Source organism: Mirounga leonina, unplaced genomic scaffold (genome assembly GCF_011800145.1).
Source record: "Mirounga leonina isolate KUSES-001 unplaced genomic scaffold, KU_Mleo_1.0 Mir_125, whole genome shotgun sequence".
Classification (NCBI taxonomy): Eukaryota; Metazoa; Chordata; class Mammalia; order Carnivora; family Phocidae; genus Mirounga; species Mirounga leonina.
The window spans coordinates 63,959,785-63,987,131 of NW_023270305.1; the positions used below are offsets into that span (position 1 = coordinate 63,959,785).

At 42.3% G+C, this 27,347-nt stretch overlaps 1 long non-coding RNA gene across 1 annotated transcript in view; it reads left to right on the top strand.

The window, feature by feature from the left end:
- The window catches only part of LOC118008155, a 294,856-nt gene that overhangs the window by 150,244 nt on the left and 117,265 nt on the right, over positions 1-27,347 (top strand). The window contains exon 3 of the long non-coding RNA XR_004678597.1: positions 11,371-11,459. This is a non-coding gene — a long non-coding RNA (uncharacterized LOC118008155). The remainder of the gene's footprint in view (positions 1-11,370; positions 11,460-27,347) is intronic.

Sequence of the window (27,347 nt, forward strand, 5' to 3'; positions counted from 1 at the left end):
ATTGTTGCAGCCACGGGCGCCTGGTGGCTCAGTCGTTAAGCGTCTGCCTTCGGCTCAGGTCATGATCCCGGGGTCCTGGGATCGAGCCCCGCATTGGGCTCCCTGCTCGGCGGGAAGCCTGCTTCTCCCTCTCCCACTCCCCCTGCTTGTGTTCCTGCTCTCGCTGTCTCTCTCTCTCTGTGTCAAATAAATAAATAAAATCTTAAAAAAAAAAATTGTTGCAGCCACTATGGAAAACAGTATAGAGGTTCCTCAAAAAATTAAGAATAGAAATACCACATGATCCAGCAATTCTACCTCGGGTTATTTATCCAAAGAAAATGAAATCACTATCTCAAAAAGATGTATGCACACCCCAAGTTCATTGCAGCATTATAGACAATAGGCAAGACATGGGAACAACCTAAGTGTTCGTCTATGGACGAATAGATGAATAAATGTGATATATACATATAACGGAATATTATTCACCCATAAAAAAGAAGAAATTCTGACACTTAAAACCACATTGATGGACCTTGAGGACATTATGCTAAATGAAATAAGTCAAACAAAGACAAATACATAAGATCTCATAAATAATGAACTCATAAATACAGATAACAGATTTGTTGTTGCCAGAGGTACAGGTAGAGGATGGGAGAACAGAAGAAGTCCTCAGTCTGACATAATGAGGTCTTCTCAGATTATTTCTTGATTGCCTGTATTGTAGTCATGCCGCCTATCTTTTGATGAGATATTGGATAACACTGAAAGTACGGTGAAAAAAAATGCACTTATAAAAAAATGAACTCATACAACTCGGGGCACCTGGGTGACTCAGTTGGTTAAGAGTCTGCTTTCAGTTCATGTCATGATCCTGGGGTTCTGGGATCGGCCCCGCATCGGGCTTCTCCCTCTGCCTGCCACTCCCCCTGCTTGTGCTCTCTCTCTCTCTCCCTCTGTCAAATAAATAAATAAAATATTAAAAAAAAAAAAACATGAGTGGTTGCCAGGGGTTTGCAGGGAGGAAGAAATGAATAGGTGAGGCACAGAGAATTTTTAGGGCAGTGATACAGCTCTGTATTATACTGTAATTGGGGATACATGTCTTTATAAATTTGTCCAAACGCATAGAATGCACAGCACCAGTAGTGAATCCTAATGTAAAGTATGGACTTTGGGTTATCATGATATGTCAGTGTAGGTTCATCAGTTGTAACAAATGTGCCTCTCTGGTGGGGGACGTTGATAATGGGGGAGGTTAAGCACGTTTGAGGGCAGAGGAGTATATGGGAAATATATGTACCTTCTGCTCAATTTTGCTGTGAACCTAAAACTGCTCTAAAAAATAAAGACATGTAAAGCACTTAATGCCTGGCAGGCTTCATCGGCTTCATTGTACATGGATCAGGTGAGGGGGGGGGCAGCTATTTCTCTGGGGAACTCCCCAACTATCAATCTGTGGAGCAGTGTCTCTGTAGTCAGTTTCTCCAGAAAAGAATCCTCCAAGCTTCCATCAAGGTGGCATTATGCCAGCTTTCAGAGTTTTGAAAGAAGGCGGAAGGAATGGAAGTGAGGGTCCAACTACTCTTTCAACTTGTCCCCTTGTTTTCATCGTCACACCTCACACCTGCCCTTCAGGTTTCTTGAGGATTTCCAAGGGTTTTTTTTAAAGATTTTATTTATTCATTCATTCATTCACTCATTCATTTGGAGTACACCCATGCGTGCAAGCAGGGGAGGGGTAGAGGGAGAGGGAGAGAGAGAGACTCTCAAGCAGACTCCCTGCTGAGCATGGAGCCCAACAGGCGGGCCCATCTCACAACCCTGAGGTGATAACCTGAGGAAATCAAGCACTTAACCGACTGAGCCATCTAGGTGCCCCTGGATTTCCAAGTTCTTAATCCCCTTCTCCTCAGTGTTCCCTTCTGTGATTCATAACTTTCTGCACTCTATAATCAATTACGTTTCCTCCATTAGCTTTCTAACTTGCAAGAAACTGGTAGAATCTCTTGTGTGCTAATGTCTCCTCTTCCTCTTTGTTTTTTGAGTCTTTATATAATTTCCATCTCAGTTAGTGGCATAATTAACCACTCTTCTCACCTGCCAGAAATCAGTATGTCACTCTACATTCCTCTTTTTTCCTCACTCTTTCATCCAGTTGTGCCTCACGTCTAACCAATTGTTACATTTTAAACATTTCCTGAATACATATCCACCAGTACCCCTTTAGACCTAGCCCTCTTCCTTGGACCACTTGAAAAAAAGTCCCAAAGTGAGCATTTGCCTTTATGTTTCAGTCCTGACGAGGAGCCTGCGCCCCATTGTGAGTGTTCCTGGTCATTTGGCTGGTGCCCTCTAAGAGATGGTTGTTAAGGCAAAATAACAGTATTTCTTGGGGTAATTTGTTCCTTTTATCCTGACCGTCTGTGCTTATCAAAGAGTTTCCTGGAATGAATGTTATTTCTCACTTTCCTTCCTTTTGAGAAGAGCCTGGACTGTACTATGGCAACTATTATTGAAAAATAACCAATAGGTTTGATGATTGGAAACCATGGAACCCGATGACTGTTGAGAGAACTTTGTCTGTTTGACCTGATGAGCTGAGGCCCAGGTCCTGAGTCCATCATGACCCCTGGAAGTTCTGGTGCTCTGGGGAAATGCAACTGCACCTTCCTCCCCCCTCTCCCTCTACCATGTTGATGATGGTGCCAGATTCTGAAACAGAACTCACCGTACTTTCAGTGTTATCCAATATCTCATCAAAAGATAGGCGGCATGGGCGCCGGGTGGCTCAGTCGGTTAAGCGACTGCCTTCGGCTCAGGTCATGATCCTGGAGTCCCGGGATCGAGTCCCGCATCAGGCACCCTGCTCGGCGGGGAGTCTGCTTCTCCCTCTGACCCTCCTCCCTCTCATGCTCTCTGTCTCTCATTCTCTCTGTCTCAAATAAATAAATAAAATCTTAAAAAAAAAAAAAAGATAGGCGGCATGATTACAATACAGGCAATCAAGAAATAATCTGAGAAGATTTCATTATGTCAGACTGAGGACTTCTGTAGTATGAAAACAGGTGGAGCCAAGTACACGGATACAAAAATGCACACACAGTGTTATCTCTGTATACCCAACAGGCACATTCAGAATTCATTTTTATATTTGTATCCTAACACACTCCTAAAAACGAGGACTCCTTTGGCCCTGCTGGTTGCCAAGGTGATTCCCGCTGGAGTAAACACAGTTTTGCTGGTCAACACAGACAGAGCTTCATTTAGGACACTGCAGGTCCTCTTTGGGAGCCCTCCCCTTTCCTGAGGTCCTTCTTCCTGCCCACTCCCTCCCCAATGCCAGACAGAAAGGCACACTGCCCGCTGCAGAGCTGGCTCAAGGTCTGAGAAGCTGTGTTTGGGAATCCTCAGTTAACACATGGAGCCCAAAAAGCAACAGGAAAAAAATCTCCATGCTCAGCTGAATTCCAGAAGCCTACTCATTCCAATACCAACAGATGAGTAGGAGAACAGGAAGGCAAGTGTCATGATCCCACCTCTCCCATTTTCCCTGGCTCCCTCTTCGGACCCTCCCAGTCTCCTCCTTTTCCCCCAGTTCCTGCATCTGAAGCAACTCTGATCCTTCAGGCTGGAGACCCAGCATCTTTCGCTTTTCCGTCTTTCAGCGTGTGTTCTTCGAGCCAGTGAAGGCTGTATGAGAACCAAAAGCAGTTTTTTAAAAAGGATGTGATAAGGAGGGCACTGGTTGTGATGAGCACTGGGTATCATATGTAAGTGATGAATCACTAAATTCTACACCTGAAACTAATATTACACTGTATGTTAACCAACTGGAATTTAAATAAAAACTTGAAACTAAAAAAAAAAAAAAAAAAAAAAAAAGAGCTTTGGAAAAGTTTAGTGTACTTTCCCAGAAAGACAGCAGTACCTTAAAACAGCATAGTCTACTGAGCCGGGGCCTCCCTGTGAGCCCCGCTGGCCCAGCCCAGGTGGCCAGAACAAGAAGGGAAGCCAACAGGGCCAGCTCCTCTCACATGCCATTCCTGGGCACAATTTGTATATCTCTAAACTCCAAATCTTTAATTTGCTCTTTTCTTTTTTTTTCTTTCATTTCCTTCCCTTCCCCTTTCCTTTTTTCTTTTCTTTCCCTCCTTTCTTCCTTCTTTCTTCTTCCTTCCTTCCCTCTTTCCCTCTTTCTCTCTTTCTTTCTTTCTTTTCTTTGTTTCTTTCTTTCTTTTCTTTCTTCTTTCTTTCTTTCTTTCTTCTTTTCTTTCTTTCTCTTTCTTTCTTTCTTTCTTTCTTTTCTTTTCTTTCTTTCTTTCTTTCTTTCTTTCTTTCTTTCTTTCTTTCTTTCTTTCTTTCTTTTTTTCTTTCTTTCTTTCTTCTTTCTTTCTTTCTTTCTTTCCTGTTTTCTCTGTCTCACTCACTAATATGAAATGGAACAGAGGGACTTACATTTTGAGGTCTGGCTGGGCCTTCGAACATGCTGTATGTTTCTCCTTAGATTACCCCAGAGGCAAAACTCAGTCTCTAGGGGCTTTTCCAAGAAATCCACTCATGCCAAATTTTGGTGAGTTTGGTCAAATTTTCGTAAGATTTGGTGGCGTTACAAGAAGAAGATCACATCACAAGATGAGGAGCCTTTTCTCTTCTCGCCAACTGTTCCTCCCCTCTGCTGTCCCTCTTCTCTGCCCACCATGCCCTCCAAACTCTTCTCTCTCTCGTAGTGCTAACTGACATCCAACCCTGGATGAGGGTGGGATGGTTGGGGAGAAGGCATGAAAGGAGTTACGGCTAGATTCTGCCCCAAATTTATATAAACATATCTGTGGACATGCTCAGAAAAACCAATGCCTCTTCATCAACACAACTCACTCTTTTTAGAGCACAGTCCTATCACAGATGGCAAATCTTTCCCCCTGATATCAGGATATGTATATATGTATATCTTGTAACAATAGAAATCACTTTTGACTCTGGGACCAAACAAACAAACTACTGTAAGCCTCTCTCTTTTCTTTGCTTCTTCTCCTTAGAGAATATTGCTCTTTTTTTGGTCAGAGCTACTGCTGTCCCCTCTGGTGCCAGATAGCTGGAGCCACCTCTATACCTTTTTCTTCTGACGAAGGGCCATCTGCTCCCTGGGACCTGTCCAGTGGTAGACCATGTGGCCCATGTAGCCAGGGATATTTTCTTGACATAGGGGAGGTCTCTGTCTCTCATTCAGGTTTAGGACTTTTGTGGCTCTGGCCCTTAAACATAGGCCCTCCTGCTACAAATCTTGTACATTACTTGCTTTCTCAATTTCTTAATGTTCTTTTCTTTGAAGGATATCCCTCAGTGTTGCACACAAAGATAGCCCTTAATACCAGCCTATATGCACTATTCCAAGGCCAAATCCCACTGCCTTGACTCCTAATTCAGTGTCATCCATGACTCTCTTTGGTGTGTAGAGTGTGGGTGGAGGGATATAATACTGTTAATTCCAGTTTCCTAGGCATCTCCCAAACTATCTCCTTCAAACCCTCCCTGTTTCTCCCAGGGTTCCTGAATCTGTTGAATCTTCATGCAAATAAAATTCTTTAAAGCCCATCCTGACATTCTAGAACAGGGCTAATAGAAATGTAATGCAACTCTAACATGTAACTTTACATTTTCTAGCAACCACATTAAAAAGAAAAGGAACAAGTGAAATAATCTTAATATTTGAAATACTGTCATAGCAACAAATGATCAATATAAAAAAACTGAGTTTTTTAAATAATAAATCTTTGAAATCTAGTATGCATTTTATATTTACAGCATATCTCAGTTCAGACTAGCCACATTTCAAGTGCTAGTTGCTGTCATATTGGACAGTACAGTCCTAGAGTTTCAAGGGTAGGTATATAAATAGGACCCTCCCATCTATATAAAATATGCACAGATAGATCAAGTACAAGTTTCTCAGCTGAGCTTTTAAGGCCCTCTGTAATAGGCTCCACCATTCCAGCCAGGCTAGTCTTCTTGCTGGTGCTCCTTACCCCATGTGTATTTCTGCCTCTCTGCTTGGCCTTTGCTATTCCCCTAATGATCCTCTCTCCTTCCCCTTTGCTGTTATAACTCCAAGCCCACTGCAGTTCCATCTCTTTCTGGACTACAACAGTTCCTATTGCTCTTACTCACAGCTTTCTAAGTAACCCTTTATAGGTAGGACCATAAAATTTAGAATTTACTCTTATTATATTATCTTTGTATTATTTAGCTGTTAGAGAGGAAATTCTTCTCTCCACCAAAACTGGAAGCCCTTTTAGAAAATATCCATGGTAGGTATAATACTTCTCACCCATATGACTTACTGTGGCACAGAACCCACAATACACACTAAAAATGCTTTTTAGTGGCTTAAGAGGCTGTTACTCTTTTTTTTTTTTTTTACCATTTATATCATTTATATCATTTTTTTAACCATTTATATCATTTATCCCATTTCCCTTTTACCTTGTCTCTCCAGGTAGATTGAAAACTCCTCCTAAACCATATATTGGTTCTTTTTTTTTTAAATTGAAGTATAGTTAACACACAGTGTTACATTAGTTTCAAGTGTATAACATAGTGATTCAGCAAGTCTGTACTTCATGCTATGCTCACCACAAGTGTAGCTACCATCTGATACCATTGAACCCTATTACAGTACACTGACTATATTCTCTATGCTGTACCTTTTATCCCTATGACTTATTCATTCCATAAATGGAAGCCTGTACCTCCCTCTTCCCTTCACCCATTTTGCCCCCCTTCCCTATGGCAACCATCAATTTTTTCTCCGCATTTATGAGTTTGTTTCTGCTTTTTGTTTGTTCATTTGTTTTGTTTTTTAGATTCTACATATAAATGAAGTCATATGGTATTTATCCTGCTCTGTCTGCTTTATTTCACTTAGCATAATACCCTCTAGGTCCATCCATGTTGTTGCAACATGTTATTGCAACATAAGATCTCATTTTTTTAATGACAGAGTAATATTCTATTGTGTATATATACCATATCTTCTTTATCCATTCAATTGTTGATGGACACTTAGATTGCTTCCATATCTTGACTATTGTAAATAATGTTGCAATAAACATAGCGGTGCATCTATCTTTTTGAATTAGTGTTTTGATTTTCTTTGGGTAAATACCCAGTAGTGGGATTGCTAGATCATATGGTAGTTCTATTTCTAACTTTTTGAGGAACCTCCACACTCTTTTCCACAGTGGCTATACCAAGTTACATTCCCAATAGTAGCGCATGAGGGTTTCTTTTTCTCTACATCCTTGTCAACATTTATTATTTGTCTTTTTTATTCTAGCCATTCTGACAGGGGAAAGGTAACACCTCATAGTGGTTTTGATTTGCCTTTCCCTGATGATTAGCAATGATGAGCATCTTTTCATGTGTCTGTTTGCCATCTGGATGTTTTCTTTAGAAAAATGTCTGTTCAGGTCCTCTGCCCATTTTTAATCAGATTATTTGGTTTTTTGGTGTTGAGTATAACTTCTTTATAGATTTTGGATATTAACCTCTTATTGGATATGTCATTTGAAAAAAATCTATTTAGAAGGTTGTCTTTTCTTTTGTTGATGGTTTCCTTCTCTGTGCAAAAGCTTTTTATTTTGGTGTAGTATCAATAGTTTATTTTTGCTTTTGTTTCCCTTGTCTGAGGAGACATATCTACAAAAATGTTCTTTGGCTGATGTCAGAAAGATTACTGCCTGTGTTCTCTTCTAGGATTTTTGTGGTTTTAGGTCTCATATCTAGGTCTTTGAACCATTTTGAGTTTTTGTATATGGTGTAAGAAAGTGGTCCAGCTTCATTCTTTTGTATGTAGCTGTCCAGTTTTCCCAGTACCATTTATTGAAGAGACCATCTTTTCTCCATTGCATATGCTTGCCTCCTTTATCATAGACTAATTGACCATATAAGCATGGGTTTATCTCTGGGCTCTCTGTTCTGTTCTGTTGATCTATGTGTCTATTGTGTGCCAGCACCATACTGTTTTGATTACTACAGCTTTGTAGCATACCTTAAAATCTGTGTTACAGATATTAAAATCTGTATCTGTGATACCTTCAGCTTTGTTTTTCTTGCTCAAGATTGCTTTGGCTATTTGGGGTCTTTTGTGGTTCCATACATATTTTAGTATTGGTCTAGTTCTGTGAAAAATGCTGTTGGTACTTTGGTAAGGATTGCATTGAACCTGTAGATTGCTTTGGGTAGTATGGACATATTAACAATATTAATTCTTACAATTTGTGAGCATAGAATATCTTGCCATTTGTTTGTGTGGGTTCTTTTTTTGTCTCTCAAACCACTTAGCACAAATTCTACTAGGATTTCAGTATCTAAGTTTAGCCAAAATTGCAAAGTATTTGACAGATTAGTAAGTGCTTTTGCATACCTAATCTCATTTGATTCTCAAGACAACCCTTTGAGGTAGGACTTACTGATATCATCATCACTTTATAAATGGCCAATGTGAGGCTCAGAGAAGTTGGTTGATTTGCTTGAACTCACACAGCAGGGAAATGCTAAAGAGCCTGAACATCTACTCACAAATGAGAAGCCTTATTTTCCAAATCTGTGGTTGTCTTCTGTACCTCTGTCACACCCCATTCCTACTTCTAACCCAAGGTGGAACCAGGGGTTTTGTTTTGCTTGTTTTCATAATTAATGTTCTCCAGGAGATACTTGAGCATCTTGCCCTGCCATGTTCAATAATAAGCAATTTGGAAACTACTTCCCAGACAGTGCTATGCAGAGGGCAGCTCCTTTCTTTGCTCTTGTGGGGATAATTTCCAGGGCAAGGCATCCTTGTAAAGGATCTCCCCACCTGCTTCTCTTCCCTGTCCTGAAAGGAGAAAGGAGTATAAAAATTGTTAAATATATGTCAATGGATACAGTTCAGTAATAGTTCTATCTAAATGTAAACTTTCATGATTACTCCAAAAATCCAGTGATAATAGTTCAGAACTTTGAGCCACACATCCCCCCTCCGTGCAGAATGCCCCACACCCATTAAAAGCAGCATTATTAAAAACAGCAGCTACTGGGTGTGCTTGGAAATAACTCTTCTCAAGTAAATAACTTGGAATGTTTTTATTTTAGAATATCAAAGGAAGCCTGGACCACATTATGGCTAATTGACTACATATTTCCATGAGCAGAAACGAAGCTATATTTTAGTTATAAGGATACTGACCACATTGTCTTTAATGCTGGTTACCAGCTTTTTAAAAAGAGATGAGAGAGAAGCAAAAAGTGAATTGCACACTGAATTTTAGCCTAACTTATTGGCTCTAGTTCGAGAACAAGGAGGTAATGGGGGAATGTGGCGCATGCATTTTGGTGTAATTATAGCAATCGCAACCATGCTGCCAGGGCCCTACCTTTGTGCAAATCTCTTCTGATAAGGAAATGTTCTTATGGACAATGTTTTCTCTCTCTCCTCCCATGGAGGGAGCTGGTTAAAGTAGCCTAGATGACTAGAAAACAATGAATTCTGAAAACCGAGCATACTGGAAAGAAGAGCCACTCCTGAAGTTAACAAACACTTATAACAAAGTTGATCTTTTAAAATGATTTGTATAATTGTTTTTGCATTACATGTTAATTAGGCTTAACAAGCATTATTTATTTTAGAACCTCACCAACCACTTCTGGGCTTAACGAGGGGAGAGAAGTCCAAGAGGAGGGTGGAGAATTCCCAGTGTGGAGCCCTCCCCTGAAGCCCCTCATTGCCCATCTGTCTCAGGAGAGGGCCTGCAAGGGAAGCCTCATCTAGCACCTTATTCTCCTGGTCCATCTCCTCCCTCTTTACTCTGCTATTGAACAACTGGCTCAACTGGGGACTTCTAAAACCTCTAGGCTGTGGGTGGCCTTGATTAAATGCTCTAGGAAGAAAAGAAGAGAGAGGAAAATCTTGACTGTCCAGAACACTTGGATAATGAGTCTTTCTGGGTGGTGGAAATTTCCCAGATAACTGAGCATTTGCTTCTTTAAGCCTTTAAGTTTTTTTTTTTTTTTAAGATTTTATTTATTTATTTGAGAGAGAGGATGAGAGGAGAGAGAGAGCACATGAGATGGGGGAGGGTCAGAGGGAGAAGCGGACTCCCCGCTGAGCAGGGAGCCCAATGTGGGACTCGATCCCGGGACTCCAGGATCATGACCTGAGCCGAAGGCAGTCGCTTAACCAACTGAGCCACCCAGGAGCCCAAGCCTTGAAGTTTTTATGTTAACCATTTCAAATGGCGATCTACATCAAATGTGTCACTTTTCCCTGGTTTTTAAACAGTGGACATAATTTGACATTTCCTCGACTGAGTCACAATAATTATACATTGACTTGTAATAGAAATACAATAGAAAGATGACATCAGAGGTTGCTGAGCCATGTATGATGGTTTATTCCCATATTAAATGACCCAGATTTGAACATATGTAAGTCCTTGCCATGGCTTTTTGTAGTTTTTGTAAAACTTCCCTCTCTCTGGTCAGAGTCCTCACCATGAGCAGTCCTTTTTCCCCCTCTTTGAAATTGCTGCATTCTAGAAATTAGAATAATGAGGGTGTCTATCTTGGGTGTAAAGTAAAGGTAAATAGACTTTGATGGAGGACCTAAGGCACAGCAAATAGGACTTTCTGCCAAATTTCCTCATTCAATTTTCCATATGGTGCCTTCTGTATGGGGAGATCGTTAGAAAGCTGAATTCTGGAAAGGTGAGAGAATACCGTGGCTGCTCTAGGAAGTTGATTTGAAAACTCAGAAGGAGGCTAGGTTGAGATATGAATCCCCCTCACAGAATTTATAATAACGATGTTTTTTTCTGAAGACCAAAGCAACATGTGCCAAGTTTAAAATACTTAAATCTTACAGATCTATACAATCTGAAAAAGCAAAGCCCCTCACATTATCTCCACCTCCACCACCAAATAACAACTTGTGTAAAATACATCAATGTTTTTTTCTACCCACATACTAGCATATTATTATGACTTTTTAAAAAGATAAGTTTAGTATCATACACGACTTGTGCTTTACAGCTTGATCTTTCAACTTACCAGTTTGTCTTGACTATCTCCTGAATTCATACTTTTTTTTAAAGATTTTATTTATTTATTTGAGAGAGAGAGAATGGGCAGAGGGGCTGACGGAGAAGGAGAAGCAGACTCCCTGCTGAGCGGGGAGCCCCACATGGGACTCGATCCCAGGACCCCGAGATCGTGACCTGAGCCAAAGTCAGGCACTTAACTGACAGAGCCGCCCAGGTGCCTCATGAATTCATGTATTTTTAGTTACTTTATTGCTTTGAATCACAGCTTAGTATTCCATTAAAGAAATATCATAATTTCCTTAAACAGTTCTCTGCTGGTGGATATCTGGAGAGTACACAGTGTCTCAACATTGCAGGCCAACAATGAAATGGACATCTTTGAATACATATAATTGAGTGAGTATTTGGGGAAAATAAATTTTTTTCTGATTTTTTTCAACTTTATTTAGGCATAATATGAGTATTTGACATACATATACTTTGTGAAAAGATTACCACAATTAGGTTAACACATGTATCAACTTACATAAAGCTACTTTTTGTGTCTGTGAGAATGCGTAAGTCTACTCTCTTGCAAAGTTCAAGTACACAACACAGTATTATTAACTAGTCACCATGCTGTACCTTAGATCCCCAGAACTTACTCACCTTCTAACTGAATGCTTTTACCTTTGCCAACATCTCCTCGCTCCCCAACTCTTCCACCGTTCTTTTTTTTTGTGATTTCTTTCAGTATTATTTTTTATTTAAATTCAATTAACATATAGTGTATTATTAGTTTCAGAGGTAGAGGTCAGTGATTCATCATTCTTATATAACACCCAGTGCTCACTACATCACGTGCCCTCCTTCATGTCCATCACCCAGTTACCCCATCCGTCCACACACTACCTTCCAGTAACCCTGTTTGTTTCCTATGATTAAGAGTCTCTTACGGTTTGTCTCCCTCTCTGATTTCATCTTGTTTTATTTTTTCCTCTATTCCTTTATGATCCTCTGTTTTGTTTCTTAAATTCCTCATATCAGTGAGATCATATGATAATTGTCTTTCTCTGATTGACTTATTCTGCTTAGCATAATACCCTCTAGTTCCATCCACGTCGTTGCAAATGGCAAGATTTCATTTTTTTTTTTGATGGTTGAGTAGTATTTCATTGTATATATATACCACATCTTCCTTATCCATTCATCTGTCAGTGGACATCTGAGCTCTTTCCACAGTTTGGCTATTGTGGACATTGCTGCTATAAACATTGGGGTGCAGCTGCCCCTTCGGATCACTACATTTGTATTTTTGGGGTAAATACCCAGGAGTGCAATTGCTGGGTCACAGGGTAGCTCTCTTTTCAACTTCTTGAGAAACCTCCATACCATGGGAAAATAAATTCTTGTGGAATTTGTCCTTCATATTAGTTTCTTAGGGCTTCATATTAGTTTCTTAGGGCTGCTGTAACAAAGTACCACACACTGGCTGAAAACAATAGAAATGCACTGTCTTACAGTTTTGAAGGTTCAAATCCCAAATCAAGATGTCAGCAGGGCCAGGCTTTCTCTGAAACCTATAGGGGAACTCTTCCTTGCCCTCCTGGCTGCTGGTGGCTTGCTGACCATCTTTGGTGTTCCTTGCGGTGCAGCTGTGTGACTCCAATCTCTGCCTTCCGTGCCTCATGACCCTCTCACTGTGGCTCTCTGTCTTCACATGGCTCTCTTCTCATAAGGACACCAGTCACACTGGACTAGGGCACAACCCCACTCCACTATGACATCATCTTAACTGATGACATCTGCAACCACTTTATTTTAGAATAAGGTCACATTCTGAGGTACTGGGGGTTAGGACTTTAATATAGGTCTCTTTTTTTGTGTGGGGAGGGGACATGATTTAACCCAGAACATCCTCAGGGCTTTCAAAGTTTTAGTACATGCTGCCAAATTTTCTTCCAAAAATATTATGCCAATTTAGATTCTCACCAATAATTGATGAGAGTGTCAATTTCTCACCTTCTCACCCACCAGATATTATTTTTTAAATTATTTTCTAATCTATATGAATATTTATAACTCATTATTTTATTTAACATTTCTTTAATTATTAGTGAAATGAGCAAATTTTTACTTGCTTTACTGAATACTTGCATTTTTCCTGAGACTTGCCTCTATTATCTTTTGCTCATTTTTCTATTTCTTTTTTTAAAAGATTTATTTACTTATTTGAGAGAGAGAGAGAGAGCAAGCTGGAGGGGAAGGGACAGAGAGAGGAGAGAGAAAATCTCAAGCAGATTCCACACTGAGCGCAGAGCCCGACGCAGGGCTTGATCCCACAACCCTGAGATCATGACCTGAGCCAAAACCAAGAGTCAGACACTTAACCAACTGCACCACACAGGTGCCCCTTGTTAACTTATTCTTAAGTGTTTCATTTCCCATTGCTTTTGTGAGTAAGGTCTCTTCTTCCATTGAATTTTCTACCTGGTTGCTGTTTGCATGCAGGAAAGTTACTGATTTTTTTTAATATTAATATGTGACTCACTACCTCCCTTAATTCTCATATTGTTTCTAGTGGTTTTTCAGTTGTTTCTCTTGGGTCTCAGGTGTATTGCCATATCAGCTGCAATAAATAGAGTTTTGCCTCCTTTCTTGCAGTATTTATGTCTTTTGTTGGTTCTCTTTTATAATTACATTAGCTAGCTCTTCCAGAAAAATGTTAAATAATAACCATGATAGAGGACATGCTTGTCTTATTTTTGATTATAGTGGAAATGTTTCCTTTGTTTTCCCATTAATCAAAATGCTGAATTATGATTTGGGATACATGTCTATTATATGATGGAAGTATTTCTACATTCCTATTTTGATACAGTGGTTAAGAATATGCCATCTGCTAGCTATATACAACCCACTTCCTAGCTCTGGGACCTGAGGCAAGATCCTTAACCTTACTGAGCTTTAGTTTCCTTATCTGTAAAGTGAGCATGATAGTGTCTTTATCACTGGTACTTTCTCATTTCTCTAAATGAGAAAATGCATGCAGAGCATGTCAGACAGTACTCAGCACATAAGAAGGACAAAATAAATGTTAGCTCTTATTATTGTTTTTGTTTTACTATAAATGAATGTTCAATTTTACTACATTCCTTTTCTGTATCTTCAAAGGTAATCATGGCTTTTCTCCTTTGACTATTAATAGGGTGAATTACACTAATAGATTTTCTAAAATTGAATCACCCTGAAATGAATTCCACTTTGTCACAGTGTATTTGTTTAATGGGCTACTGGATTCTATTTGCTAGTATTTTTATTAGAATTTTAATATCATATTTAAATGTGAGAATACCTTAGCATGGCTGTGTGCATACACACTGTGTGTGTGTGTGTGTGATATGTGTATGGTGTAAGTATGGTGTGAGTCTGTGTGGTGTGGTGTTATAGTGATGTATATGTGTGTGACATGTTTATATTTGTGCAGAGGGTAATATGTGCTGTGTGGTGTGTACACGTGGTATGTTTGTATTTGTACAGTGTGTGTGTGGTGTGGGGGTATGTTGTGTGTGTGTGTGTGTTGGGCAATGCTTGTATGAAGTGTGTGGTACATATATGTGATCACTACGAGGTTTTGGTACCAAACATGTGCTGACTCCACAAAATAAGGAGGAGGCTTTTTCCTTTATGCCCTTGATGAGTTAAAGAGCATCAGAAGCATCTCTCCCTTAAAGGTTTAAAATAACTACCCTGTGGGCACCTGGTGGCTCGGGCGGTTGAGCATTTGCCGTCGACTCTGGTCATGATCCCAGGGTCCTGGGATCAAGTCCCACAACAGTCTCCCTGCTCAGCAGGGAGTCTGCTTCTCCCTCTACACATCCCCCCTGCTCAAATAAATAAATAGAATCTTAAAAATAAAATAAAATAACTAACTTGTTAAATGATTGGGGTTGAGTAGTTTTTGATAGCATTGTCAATTTTTTCCATGATTTAGGTTTTTCAAAAAATCCCTTTCTGAGTCGATTTCAATAAAAATTTCTTTGGAGATCATCCATTCATTCTCATTTTTCAGAGAATATGGGAACAACTCTTTCTCATATGATGTCAAATAACAGTGCAGTATATAATTAAAATGTTTTCTTAACATTTAGTATGAAGAGAAAGGGTAAAAAGAGGTGAGAGGTGATTTTGTCACCAAGAGCAGGACCAGGTTGGTCAAGTGGGAAAGATGGACTCCCTGTGAGATTGTGTTCAATGGTGAGCAGTAGTCAAGGACTGCAAGGGACTTCACACTGAGGAATCTAGGGTCCTAGAGGATCTGCAGACCATGCTTTGCACAAGCAGGTGCTCAGTAAGAGCCTGCTGATTGGGGTAACTGGCCTGCGGTAATTCTGGTGGGTGGTTAGTGGCAGAATTCAGACCGGGATGGAGAGCTGTAGGCTCATCTTCCTGGCCTCCTTCACACCCACCAGACTCACCAGTTCCCCCTTTGGAGGTGAGGCTGGAGGAAGTGAATGGTGATGAAGGCAAGAGCTCTGTGGGAACCACCGCGGAAGCTGTGCCTAGGGAATAGAAGCAAGCCAGGAAGTCCCCCAGATCCAGTCAGCATCAGGAACCAGAGGCTTTCAAACAGAGCCACGTGTCAGAGCAGAGAAGAGCCACAAGCCAGGAACGAGGGTCTCTGCAACCAAAGTGAAGCTTGCAGAGCCTGCCATTCTTCCTGCTATTGCAGAATTCACTGGCTCTCCTAAGAATGGCCTGCCCAGAGTCTGAAACCCATCGGATGCCACATTGGACCTGCTGCTTTTACCACATCCTCCTGACAAAACTCCACCAAGACCTTCCACCTTAAGGGTGGAACTTCAATATAGCTGGTCTGAGAATCCCTCCAGAGAGTGAACACCACCTGCTGAACAGCCAGCGTCTCCTGCAGTGTTTCTCAATGTGGTCTGTGGGCCACTGTCTCAGAATTACCCGAGATATTTTGTACAAATGTAAATTCCTAGGCCCCACCCAGATCTACTGAATCAGCATCACTGGGAGTGTGGCCAGGAGTCTGCACATTTGATAACATTCTAGATGATTCTTATTTATACACACTGACATTTGAGCTCGACTGTGTGATATCAAAACATACACAAGTTCCTTAGAAGTGACTCAATGGTGATGGTAAAGCCTGGCCCATATTTAGTCCTTTGTTCATTTATTTATTCAACAAATATATATATTTTTTAAGATTTTATTTATTTGTTCATGAGAGAGAGAGAGAGAGAGGCAGAGGGAGAAGCAGGCTCCCAAGGAGCAGGGAGCCCGATGCGGGACTCGATCCCAGGACTCTGGGATCGTGACCTGAGCCGAAGGCAGACGCTCAACCATCTGAGCCACCCAGGCATCCCTCAACAAATATTTTTAAAGACTTATGTTCAAGGCATTGTGTTAAGTACCATGAAAAGTTACATTTAACTAGTTAGTACTTACTTCCATTCAACTCAACAAACAACTAATAGATGCTTGCTGTGCTCCAGGCAAAGCATGAGGTGCTACATACTCGATAGAAATAAGCAGTTCCTGACCTCCAGAACCTGGGCAGGGATGGGGGGCCCTCCTAGAACCCATGTGACACAGCGTGAGAGGCGCTGCTGATGTTATGAGTAAAATACATGGAAGCAGAGATGGAGATGCCCTGGCAAAGGTCAGGAAGAAAGATCCCAAGCAAAGACACAAAGATGCAGGGCATACCTGGGTCCAATGGGTGGTTTGGTACGATTGGCCTATTGTCTGCCAAGAGGAAACCGACTGAAAATAAAGCCAGAAACAGGCAGGTGCCAAATTGGGAGGAAGCGTGAATGTTATTCCAAAGTCTAGACTTGGTGCTATAAGCCAGCAGTTCCCAAACCTGGCCATGCAGATTCCTGAACCCTGTCCACCACCAGTCGGATTCAATCTGGGCTGAGATCAAAGAGTCTCTTTTCACCAAGGTCTACAGGCAATGCACAGCCGTGGTTGGGATACACTGCAATTAAGATTGCGAGAAGAACTTTTAGGAAAGGAAAGTCATTATCACAGTTGGAACTCTGGGGCAGGCCCAGGACCAGAGTGAGGTGAGTGGGGCATGTAGGGAGCAAAATTTAAGGAGGCCTTCACTCTCGGCACTTCCGTGATCTTGAGAGTAGTGTCTCCTTAAATCCCATGCCTTTGGCATCTTACTCACTGCCTGTTAGTCCCAACCCTGACTTGGGAACAATGAAGGGGCTCAGAGAGGGGAAGGACATACACCAGAACAGGCCACAAGGAAGCCAGTACGACAGTCCAGGTGAGAGAGGATGGAGGCTTCAGGGGTAGAGAGAAGACCAGTGAGGCCCTTCCAAAGTAGCACCATAAGCCAGCGTGTGACCCAGGGCAGAAGCCCAGGACAATGCTGAGGTTGACTGGTTTAGGGATTGGAGCTTGGGCGGTGGGCACTGACATAGCAGACATGAAGGAGGTTCAGGGAGCTGGTAAGATAGTCAGTCTGGGACACACTATTTCAAGTTCTTATAAGAGAACTTGAATTCTGGGCAGAACCATACTACTACTTCTTCCTAAAGATATATTCAGGTACACCCTATTTCAAGAATCTCATTAAATTCAACAACTAATTATTAAGCATCTACTATGTGCAAAGTCCTAGATTGCTCTAAGGGTTGCGGGGAGGCACAAAAAGTGAGTAAGACACTACCCTATCCCCAGGACCTCATATATACAAATGAATAATTCCAGTGTGCATTAGTCTATATTAGATGCAATAATTAAAGTATAGAGATGGTACCATGGGTACCTAGAAGAATTCACAGATTAATTCTGGCAGTGGGGATTGGAGATGAGATATGAACTGATTTCTGGATGTAGATACAGAAGAGAAGAGCAAGCAAAACAGGAAAATTTGAGCAAAAGCACAGAAATAGGAAATTCACAGAACATTAGAAGACTGCTTTAGACACCATGTTTCCACATACATTTATTAAGCATCGTATGTATGCTCAGAACATTGTTACTATGACAGCCATGAGAACGTGCCTCAAAGGCCTCCAGCTCTGGGGAGTTCAATGGACCAAGGAGCCAACTGCCACACTCTGCAGTCCACAGATCACTCCCAGCCAATAACTGAGCAGGACAGGAATTCTGAGAGGCCCATTCCTTGAGAAGATATGGACTCAGTTGATGACCAGTTTTGGCTCAGGACTCCCCAGCAGCTATGCTGAAACTTCCTGAGACTACATAGATGGCTAAGACATTTCCATGCATCCTCCCTTCACTCACCTTCACTGATTAGAGGGTTAGATTACATCACAGCCTGACTCTTCCAGACTTACTAGCAACCTCCCCAGTTTCTTTCACATCAGCTTTTCCAAGGACCCAGACTAACCCCATTAGGTACTATGAGGAGGGAATAATATCCAGGTGATTCTTCTTCACAGTTCTTTGCATATTGAGTCATCCTTAAATACTCTAGTAGGGCTATCTGTTCAAAGGAATTTAGCAAAGAAATATATTAAAAAAAAATTCTGAAAAAGGACAAATCACTCTGCACCTTTATGTATTTGTGTATTAGAAGATTACTCAAAGAGGGATGCAGTTGGAATGAAAACATGCTGGTGGCCCAGCAGCAGACTCCATGGGGTGGTGGCTAAGTGCAGTACTGAGCTTCGGGCCTCTGGCTGGCTGCTCAGTCCAGCCTCATCGGCTTTGTGCTTTCTTGGGCAGTACACTGTGGATGTTTTCTAAGGTTCTCTGATTTTCAGAGATTACATGGGGTAGTGGAAAGAGGCTTTGGAACCAAGCAGGCCTTGGTTCAAATAGCAAGCGTATCACTTTCTGCATAAACTTTCTGAGCTGTTCTTCCCTCATCTGCAAAATGGGGCTAGCACATGGAACGTGTGTAGTTACTGGGAGGAATGGAGATAAAGTATAGAGTCCCAGGCATTCTATCATTGGGAGTTCTTGCATCTGTCAGTTTCATCCAAAAGTGGGGTTGAGTTTAGCAGTATAAAATGAAATGAAGGAGTTGAGGTCACACCAAAGAGTAATTTAGGCTAAGAATCCAATGTTCCTCTCTGTTATTGCCAACGTGAGGAAACACAGTTCAGAGAGCAAAATGAAAACCATCCAACAGCCTAATTCTAGGGATTACACTTTCAAAATTCTTCTTAACTTTGGCTATTAGGGCCAGAACCTTCTGCAAATATTAGTGTCACATCTGATAGCACAGAGCCTCTGCTCCATTCTGTCTAGTCACAGCTTTGATTCAGTGGACCCAGATGTTCTCATGTCAGGTATCCCTTGGCACATAGAATCATAGGTCCTCATTCTGCTGATTCCCAGTAGATGGCAATCCCAGTTGTGTGTGCACTAGCGTGCAACCTTTTATAAACCCCTGGAGTGGGTTGAAGATGGCTGCAAATTCTTTGACACTTCTCCCAGTAAGAGGTGGGCTCTATTTCCCCTCTCCTTGATTCTAAACTAGAACAGTTGTATTAGTCAGAGCTTTCACAGAAACAGAAGCAAGAGAGTACATATACCTATAGAGAGAAAGAGATGTGTTATAAGGAATTGGCTCACATGATGATGGAGGCTGAGAAGTCTTAATATGTACCATCTGCAAGTTGGAGGCCAGGAAAGCCAGTGGTGTCAGGTTCTATTCTGAATCCAAAGACCTGAGGACTAGGAGCACTGGTGGTGTAAATCCCAGTCTGAAGGCAGGAAGAGACTAGTGTCTCAGCTCAAGTAGTTAGGCAGAGAGTGCAAATTCTCCCTTCTTCTGCCTTTTTTTTTGATTCAGGACCTCAGTGGATTGATTGGTATCCATTCACATTAGGAAGAGCAGTCTGCTTTACTCAATCTACCAGTTCAAATGCCCTCATCCAGAAACACTCCCATAGGACACATCGAGCAATAATGTTTAACCAAATATCTGAGCATCCCATGGCCCAGCCAGGTTGATACATAATACTAACCATTAGGGTACCCTGAAAGAGAAGTTGTGCTCATTCTGGGACTAGCCTTTAAGAGAACCAGCCACTTCCTCCTTGCTCTTTTGGAGCCCTGAGTAGCTGCATAAAAAGTCTGGCTGCCTTGCTGGAGAGACCATGTGGAAAGTCCCTGAGATCATGTGAAGAGGGGATGGACAGGCCAACCTTCCAGTCAGTGCCATTTCCGTTAAGGTGCCATGAATGTGAGAAAAGCCATCTTGAACCCTTCAGATCAGACCAGCTGTGGCGGAGGTATAGCTCAGGCATAGAGCATTTGACTGCAGACCAGCTGTGGCTGAATACCCTGAGCAAATCCAGGCAACTCCAGGTGGAGCAGAAGAATTACCCAACTAAGAGCTGACAAATTTCCAACTGACAGAACAGTGAAATATCATAAAATGGTTGTTGTTTCAAACCATTAAATTTTGTAGTAGTTCACTGTACAGAAATAGATAATCCTGAGGAAAGAGTCTTTCCTTGGAACTTGCTTTGTATGGTGCCCAGGCAACCCTAAGGACTTGAAATGACTCAGCATCCTGAAGGCTTGATTAGACTGAGATTTCAAGGGTCTTAGAATTTGTTGCCTGTTCACCATCTCAGGGCTCAAGGTATATGTATTCAGGGATATGCCAAAGAATACTTCCAGGCTCAGTCTTGAAATTGATTGGTTTCCTTCAACCCTGACACTCTTTCCTCTTGACCGGTTTTTCAATATGGAAGAACAAAGTTGTAGAGTAGAGAGAAAGAAGAAAGAATGGAGTATAGAGAAGGGAGAAAATGGGAAGAAAAGGAAGAGGAGCTTTCAGATTGGTTGGCATCTGCTCAGGAATGAAGGAATGAAGTAAAAACCTCCAAGTGAAGAAATGGGCCATCTCTCACCTGCCCATTGTTTAGCTTAGCATCAACTACACCTTACAGGATGAATCAAGACCAACAGCTAATGGCCGGCCAAACTCCTTTATCCTCAGTTTCTTTTCAACAACAGTTTCATTTATCCTGTCAGTCAATAAGTACTTACTGAATAATCATCATCTGTGAGAGAAACTAAATATGGTACAATTTAAATGTCCTATTTCACCCATTTGCAGCTCAAAATGAGATCTTTCTTTTTCATAATCAAATCAATAAAATTCTGCACTCCCATTCTAAGGGCAGGAAATCTAGTCTCCTCTCCTGGGGTTTCCTGTCTGTGATACATTCCAGAAACCCATGAGTGCTTACCCAGATCACTTCAAAGAAAATCCGTTTGTCTGCCAGAAGAAACCATTCTCCACCACCATTGCTGTGAGCTGCTGAAAACAGGGAGTCCCTCAAATTCTTTAGCCAAAAGAAGTGCCACAGTGGCCGAGGTCCATGGTAGAAACAGTCGAGGTTAGTGTGGCTCCTTTGCCACCAAAACCAGTGATCCAGTAGTAGTGCTGTGCTTCGAGGAGTCACTATTGAATCTGAAGAAGTTCACTGCCAATTTAGCAGTGGTTGCTAGAAGTTGAAGGAGGATGAGAACACTCCTCTCTCTCAATGCCTCGTCAGCTTCGGGTGTGTGTGTCAGGTGTGTCAGAGACCAGGGTTCTAGATCTTTAGGGAAACATCTACATACGAAAAGTTCTCCCTTGCTAAGGAATGCCATAGAACTTGGGTGAACAAGTCAGGAAAGGTTCCAAAGTAGCCACAAGATAGACCCCAAACTAGACCTCTTCCATGAACAATCAGATCTGTTTCCCAGAGAAGAGAGGAAGTCCCAGTCTACGCCTTCTTCATTTCTTGTCCCAGTGTGACCCATTTGTCATCCCCCATGTTCTCAGTAGGGAGTCAAAAATTATCAAACAGTACATTCCCGTTGCCCCTGGCCACCTCATTACAATAAAACATAGTCTCCCTCCCTTGGAGAGGGTATACGCAACCAAAACTTATGTAGCAATAGAGGAGAATAATACATAGAACTGCAGAACTAGGACAGACTCCAAAAATCATATAGGGCAACCTCCCCATTATACCAGCAAGGAAGCAGAAGCCAGAGGCTTAACCCATCTGTGCAAAGCCAGGCATGGCATTTGGCAGATGAGTCCAAGTCTTCAACCCAAACTCATTCCTTCAGAAGTTCCTGTAACTGCCTCCCTTGGCCTCTAAACTCAACTGAAAGATACTTAAATAATTTGGGGGCTGTACTTTTTTTTTTTTTTTTCTGTGCCTAAGAAAAACGGAAACATTCCTCATTAAGCCAAGGCAGGGTCTGACAGAGCTTGGCGCTGGAAGTGTCTTTCTAAATCTGGAAGCACCACATCTCCTTTGAAAAGTGGGAGCAACAATTTGTGCCTCTTAAATGTGAAGAAACGTATTTCTTTGTGAGAAAAAAATAACTCCAGCGAAATTGCTGAAGACAAATATTGGGCAAGGCAAAGCAAGAGATACTGAAGTTGTCAGAGCATTCTGTTTATTCGTGTGCCAAAAAGGGGGGAAAATACCAGCAAATTATTTCCCATTTGCAAGTATGCTCTTTGAATTTTCCCAGAAGATGAATATATAGGAACTCATAAATTACAGGAATCGAATGCCCAAACTATTTGATAAAGAGGACAGGCTGAAATAGGGCTAAAGAAGAAAAATAATCTTTATTCACCCTGTAGCAAAATCTTCCCACCATTACCATCCAGGGTTCTACTGATGAGCTGAGTCATATACATGAGATCACTGACTCAGTTTAAAACACATACTCCTTTTATTCACATATCTAATGTGAAGATGACGTAATTTATGAAGAAATGCCAGTAGGTCTTCATTCATTCACTTTCATTTATTAAGTGCCTACTGGATGTCAAGATTATAATAGTTTCTGAACATATAAGGAAAAATAAGATATGGGAACATCCATGCTCTCACAGTCCCCAAAAGGAAGACAGATTAATAAACAAATGATAGCCACAAACCAAGCATTGGATGGGAGAATGTGTAAACAATGGGGTGCGTGGGGCGCTAGAGGGGAAGCTGGGGGTGGGGCTCAGACTTAAACAAAATGATGATGTGCGCCGAAATCTGAAGAGATTAGACTCAACTAAGTCCGCACAAGTAGGATGGAAAGGAAGAGACAAATGAGAAAGACACAGATGATTAAATGACTTGATTATCAGTTGAACATCGGGGTCTGTGGAAGAAGAAGGCAGGAGTGACACATCCTGACCCGCACCTAGGGTGTTGACAGCAGTCCAGGCCTGCTTGGGGTGTTAGAATCCCTCCTCAGCCTCTGAGCCGCACAACGGAAGTGGCCAAGTGTCATTATCTGGAACAAGGCGCTTCATGCACACGACAGAATCCACCTCTCGCCAGCCTGTGTCAGCAACTCTCGGGGATTTTGACTTCACAATACGGGAAGCTCTGTGACCTGTTAGAACTTGATTTCCCAGAGCCAAGGCTGTGCTGGTCAGTCCCCGGCTTGGCAACAGTGCCTTCTACTCCATTCTCAATCTTTGCAGTCCGAGTCTTCATTTTTGCTCTAACACCAGATTTCTAGTCTGGATGGATGGGTAATAATCAACCAAGTCACGAAACTCAGAGAAAGGCTGACGAATTCCGATTCTGACTTTGTGTTTGAAGTGTCCATGGGACCAAAATTCTTCCAATCAGTGTGTGGAATTATCTTTTACTTACTGGGAATTTAGTGCACAGCCTTGCCAGTCACTTTGATTTCTGGTTGTTGGTTTGGTTTTTAGCTGAGTATCTTGGTGTTTTGCTGTTCTTTCTCTCTTTTCTTTTACTTTACTGGAGCATCTTGAGAAACAGTATGCCCTCCTGACTGAAGGATTAACTTCTTGACTGGAATACACAGGTCTGGTCCAGCACCAGACATGCTGTATTCTCATTTGGAATCGTTTCCTGTTGTGTGTTCCCTGTACCACATTTGTACATTTGTGTGCTCATTGTCTTGCATTTGTTTTCTTTATTTAAACTCGCTTTTCCCTGACATAGCTCAAGAGACAGCTGCACATCTATGATTAACTGAAATGGGGTAGGACTGATTATTAAAGGAGCAAATTCTAGAATTAGGTCTGTTCAGTGGAATGGGGAACAGGAGGGCAAGTCATATGCTAAGAGTCTCGACCCAGCTACACATGTCAGTTTGGTCTGCGGGCACAGCAAGAACGGGACAGACAGGAGTGGGCCCGGTCGACATTAGCACCACACGCTGTAACATGTATTGGGGCGGTTCATGCCCGAGCCCTTTGGGGAGATGATGACATTGCTCCCGATGAGGAAAAATCAGAGGCTTGGACTGCAGATACAAGGCAGAGTCCAAAGCAGTACTGAGGCACAGAGGAAATCTGGATATCAGAGCTGGGCTCAGGCAGGAAGCAGACCAGCAGTCAGGGTGAGCCTAAAGCTCCATGGAGCCTCAAGTCCAGAAGCTGGGGTTGGGGGGTTCCGGGGAGCAGTAGAGAAGACAGGCGTGTGGGGAGAGAAGTGTGGCATCGAGGGAGGGGTGGCCAGTTGAGCCTGACATCTCCCACCTGGACTGAGACAAGTGCCCTTGAGGGCAAGGACTGTTCTGCTCCTCTGGCCTCCAACTGGAGTGTTTAATGGGTGCTTCCTAGGTGCAAATACAATGGAGCTGAATTAAAGGGCTGTCTTCAGTTAATTACTCAGAATCCCATGGGAACAAACAGCCTCCTGCAAGACATAGATGGTCCCCAGAAAAGGAATATTTGCATTGAGTAATAGCCTGATTGTGCAGATGACCGTGATTGACAGAAATGTCCTCAGAGGCCCTGACAAAGGACACTGCCAATTACACAGATTACACAAACGGAGACCTGGCAATCTTCCCGTCTTCAGAGAGGCTTCCTTGGCCTCAGTGCCCAAGAACAGCCCTGCTGTCCGTGTTGTGATACCACCAGCTTGTCTGGTTCTGGAGACTCTAGTTTAGGACATGCCTGCCCACCAGACACAAGTGAACCTAACAAGCGGGGGCGCATTCCTGAGTGCTTACTGGAAAGGTGAAGGCGAGGTCAGTTTCCCAGGATCAATCCCCAGGTGCACCATTCCTAAAGGGCCCACTTTAGGGATTCCTGCACGGGTTCAGCACGGCAACCCCCAGAAGGGTCCCCTCCACACCATCAGCACACAAAATTGGGCGGGGTTGGGAATCTGTAGGTAGATTCTAGACTTAGGTCACCCACGCCTGCCAGAAAAAAACAACATGCCTGTGGAACACCCAGGAGAGGTGCATTCCTCCTGCTCAGGTAAGGGTCAGCACCAGCTACCCAGATAGATGCAGGGGACCTGTGCACAAAAGTTGTATTTTTCCTGGACAGATGTGAAGATAAACAGATCCTGCCTGAAGCAAAATTGTGAAACTGAGAAGTCAGTGAAATTTGCCTTGGGTGTCTCCCACCTCCTCTTTCTCCTTCAGTGACCAAACGTTCCCTCCCCTCCCTGGTCCTTCCTGGTTCTAGGTGCCTTTATGAAGTTAAAAAAAAAAGGGGGGGGGGGCGCCTGGGTGGCTCAGTCGTTAAGCATCTGCCTTCGGCTCAGGTCGTGATCCCAGGGTCCTGGGATTGAGTCCCACATCGGGCTCCCTGTTCGGCAGGAAGCCTGCTTCTCCCTCTCCCATTCCCCCTGCTTGTGTTCCTGTTCTCGCTATCTCTCTGTCAAATAAATAAATAAAATCTTAAAAAAAAAAAAAAGGATCTGATAACATAATTATACTTAACTATCTCCTTCACATTGCTGTGGTAACTGCCCCAGGTATTTGCATTTTAAAACCTTTTATTATAGAATGAAATGGCTTTGTAGGTCTTCCCTGCAAGGGATTTTTAAGAAATATTAAGCAGGTAGAGATTTGTGTTTGTGTTTATTTTTGTTTTTGTTTTTGTTTTAGAGCAGGGTAGTTTTTCCTGGTTTCCAAAATTACACTGCACTCTGTCAAAGGCTGGCTGGCCCCAAATGTCAATAATTGACTGCAAGTTTGCCTTAGATGCATCAGGCGCTGGGAAGTAACTTCAGAGGGAACATTCTGGCCTTCTTCTCCCCTCCTCCAACCCTTACCCCATACACTCCCATTCTCTGCTAAAGAGAACACCCAACATTGTAAACCTCTATTAATTACTAAAATGTTTTTTGTACATGTTATCTCATTTAATCCCCACAAGAGTCCTATGAGATAAGGATTGTAATTATCCTAATTAAAACATTAATTCCACTTACCGCTTCCTCTAGAAACACCATTTCCTTAGCTCCCTTGCTGCACCCTCCAGGCTTTCCTCCTCTTCCCATCTCTGTTTCTCCTCAGGGACCTTTGCAGGCTCCATTTCTCCCTGCTCCTTAAATGCGAGGGTTCCCTGGACTTTTGCTACACTCTTGCCCTGACCATCGCACTCCTTCAGGAAGATACTGCAGCGTGCTTTCTAGACCCTCACAGCTGCCTTTGGAGCCCAACTCTCTCTGAACTCCAAGCCTTTCCAACACTTCTGCTTCATATCTCACAAGTCCCTAAAACTCTGTACATCGAAAGCAGAATGCAAAGTCTGCCCCCACCCACCCATCACCCCCCATCACCACCGAAAAATCTGACCTTTGGACAGTGTTCATTGAGTCCCGTCTCCAGCCCATAGTCATCAGCTAAGTCCTGTTTGTTACTCTCCTAATGGTCTCTCACTTCCACTGCTACCATCACCTCCCCACTTAGGTTTCTGTAGTGCTCCCCCAAAAGGGCCCCTTACATCCACTTTGTCCCTCTTTAACTCATTTTCCAGGTTTTGTACGATTCTCATCAAGCCACACCTCTACTTAAACAGTCGGTAGTTGAAATGGGAGAAGGTATTTGCAAATGACATATCTGATAAAGGGTTAGTATCCAAAATATGCAAAGAACTTATACAACTCAACACCCAAAAGACAAATAATCCAACTTAAAAATGGGCAGAAGAGGGGTGCCTAGGTGGCTTAGTCAGTTAAGCGTCTGCCTTTGGCTCAGGGCATGACCCCAGGGATCATGAGCGGGGAGCCTGCTTCTCCCTCTCCCCCTGCCATCCCCCCTGCTTGTGCTCTCTGTCTCTCTCTCTCTCTGTCGAATAAATAAATAAAATCTTTTTTAAAAATGGGCAAAAGATATGAACAGACATTTCTCCAAAGAAGACATCCAGATGGCCAAGAGTCACATAAAAAAAATGCTGAACATCACTCGTCATCAGGGCAATGCAAATCAAAACCACAATGAGATATCACCTCACACTGGTCAGAATGGCTGAAATAAAAAACACAAGAAATGGGCGCCTGGGTGGCTCAGTTGGTTAAGCGACTGCCTTGG